The sequence below is a fragment of the Alosa alosa genome, chromosome 12 (assembly GCF_017589495.1).
Source record: "Alosa alosa isolate M-15738 ecotype Scorff River chromosome 12, AALO_Geno_1.1, whole genome shotgun sequence".
Taxonomy (NCBI): Eukaryota; Metazoa; Chordata; class Actinopteri; order Clupeiformes; family Clupeidae; genus Alosa; species Alosa alosa.
Genome location: NC_063200.1, coordinates 28,632,380 through 28,635,062, shown reverse-complemented (window position 1 = coordinate 28,635,062; position 2,683 = coordinate 28,632,380). Strand labels below are relative to the sequence as shown.

General features: G+C 40.4%; 1 protein-coding gene across 1 annotated transcript in view; it reads left to right on the top strand.

Annotated features, from left to right (window-relative positions):
* The window catches only part of ubap1 (ubiquitin associated protein 1), a 12,633-nt gene extending 10,287 nt beyond the window's left edge, over positions 1-2,346 (top strand). The window contains 1 exon segment of the mRNA XM_048259825.1: positions 1-2,346. This exon segment is cut by the window's left edge and continues 1,140 nt beyond it. The gene's annotated coding sequence lies outside the window, so the exon portion shown is untranslated.
* Positions 2,347-2,683: the final 337 nt, after the last annotated feature.

The window sequence follows — 2,683 nt, the reverse complement described above, 5'->3', positions numbered from 1 at the left end:
CGCCTCCTTGAATAGTATCAGTATCGGCACACCCAGGCATTTAGACGCCCTTTTGTGAATTCAGCACGGACAGATAAACACACACATACACTTTGAGTCACAAAATGTTTATGTTTATTTAAAAGTATGTAAAAAGAAGTACACTGACACTTTAATAAAGAAGAAGGCGTGAACGGAAAAAAGTGATTGGGTATGGGTATTTGTTTTCATGTTTTGTTATTTGTTTGTTTTGGAAGGAAGGTGTTCCACCTTGTGACTGGATTTATGATGTGAGAAAACTGGATTTTTTTTTTTTTTTGATAGACTAAAGGTATTATGATGGGGAGAGAGGGGATGGTACAATTTTGCAGAGTAGCCTAATGTTTGGATTCTAAAATGTCACAAGCGTTATCAACCATTCATTCTCCTTGGTCCTCTGGCCAGTATCTTGCAATGCCGATGGTCAAAAAAGCTGCCAAAATCTACCACCAGTTGAATTTGCAGTGTAATGTTCTCAATGACAGAAGGTGTAATCTGATGCTGTCATTTACTTCTGTACTTCAAGTGATCTGTGGTTGTTATGGTGTTTAGGAAGCTTGATAGACTTCATCACAGATGTTGGTTTGTTATGTTTTCTTAGCCCATTTCCTAACCACATCCCCAAAAAATGGCATGAGATGTTCCAAAGTGCATTTGTTCTGAGTGACCGTCATTGCGATTGAGTTGAACGCCACACCTGTCTTCCCTGCTTCAGCTTCCTGACATATCAGACTGCTCCCTGCCACACCTCTGACTCCACCTCATAATTCGCTATACATCTTACTCACTCCCAAACCCAAGACACCAATAGGCTGCATCTCAGTCCTGTTGTACACATAGCTGGTGCAGCTGGTTTGACAGCCACACCGCTCTATACACAACTCTGATTCATAGTATGTACTTCAGACTTGATTTATTTTTTACATACATACTTAAAAGAGCAGTATATTGTAACAACAGAACTGTCAATGAATGGCCTCCACAGATTAACCCCTTTTCATCTTTGTGTCTCTCAATATTTTTCTGTCCGATTTTTTTATTTTTTTTGGTTCCGATCTTATACCTGAACAGAGACTAACACAATGAAATTGTTTCTTCTTTGTGATGCTGTGTTTGAGAGACTGGAGAGTTGACATGTTAACAGGTGTGTGCCCACTGAAAGTAAAGCACTTCCTCATTGACAACAATGTAATAGGACCAAACCAGATCTTACAATAGCTGTGATCATAGCATTGGGAAATCAAACACTTTAGTGTTACACTCCTTTCTAAAAGAACCATGCTAATTTTCTTTTTCTTCCAGACAATAAAATGATAATGGACATGTTGTGTGTACTTTACAGTAGAGTGCCAGAAAGGACCCGAAACTTAGAGACTCATTTAGCAGACTGGGTGTAGTGTTGAAAGTTCTGTAGTGTAGAGTGAGGTGATGGGGTAAAACAGGATGTGCCATTGTATTATGTGATCTTTGAATTGTGCTGTTATATTTACCCAAACTCTGACAAACTTGTCGGTGAATTATCATTTAGGTCTCCCTGTGTCTCCCTTCTCACAACCCCAGAAAAAAGACAACAAAGGTAACTTCCCAGCAGTGCAAAATTTATCCATTTTAAAAATAGTAACAATGTATTGCTAAGCCAGGTGTAGTGGTGCACCTGTTTGTGTGTGTTTGATGTCTCACCATTTTCCACAACCCTGCATTTTCTGTTCCCTGCGGTCCGCTGTTGGCACACAATTCCCATCTTCCATCATGCCTTTGGCTGGTGTCACAAACCGAGTCCTGCCAGCAGGTCACTGCTTCGGATAACTATTAGTGTATTTTTTAAAAACAGTATGTCAGAACCCTGGTCTTTTTTGTAATAAGATGCTGATTTGTGGTTGGAGGTGGCATGGTGAACAGGGTGCTTATTCATCTAAAGCCGGTGTTACTGTCCTCAGCAGAAGCTACTGGATAAACTAACCATAGACAGCACAGCTTCTCTGGAGGAATTGCAAGGCTTTGTGGGAGTGCATTGCCGGCCTATTTTATATGTATAACCTACTCAATATCATCAGTCTGAAGCAAGGACTCTTGTGTCATATGTACACTTTAGTAAGTATGTGTGTGTGTGTGTGTGTGTGTGTGAGTGTGATTAACACAGCAGTGTATGGTTACTGGTCACTGGAGTGAGTGTGTGTGTGTTATATCAGAGTTGTCTTAATAATGATTGGGGTGGGTTTATGGGTGGGCGGGGCAAGGCCCTGTTTATCCTGAAATGTGATTCAAATGTTCAGTTGTCTTCTGAATCATTGAACAAGTTCACCCTGATTAAAGCTATATTACTTTTCACTTCATGTGTCACCAGTTTTCATGTTGCTATTGTCATGATTGTAAGACTGATGTGGCATGATCATAAATTAGTACCAGCATGTGTACAGACAGTTCATATGAATACAGACTCCTACTTATCCCATTGAAGTAGCGAAAGAAACATCTGTGTTGGGTGAAAAGAGGATAATTGTCAAAATATTCAAACCATAGATGGCTTTGGGGTGTCCGAGGACCCTATAATAACAGAGAGAGTGAAGGAGGAAACAAAAGCAGCTTTGTTCCATCGGCTGGTGAACCTTCGAGCAGAGCGAGAACAGCTCAGCAAAAAAGAAAAAGGGTTTTGCCCTGGTAGCAA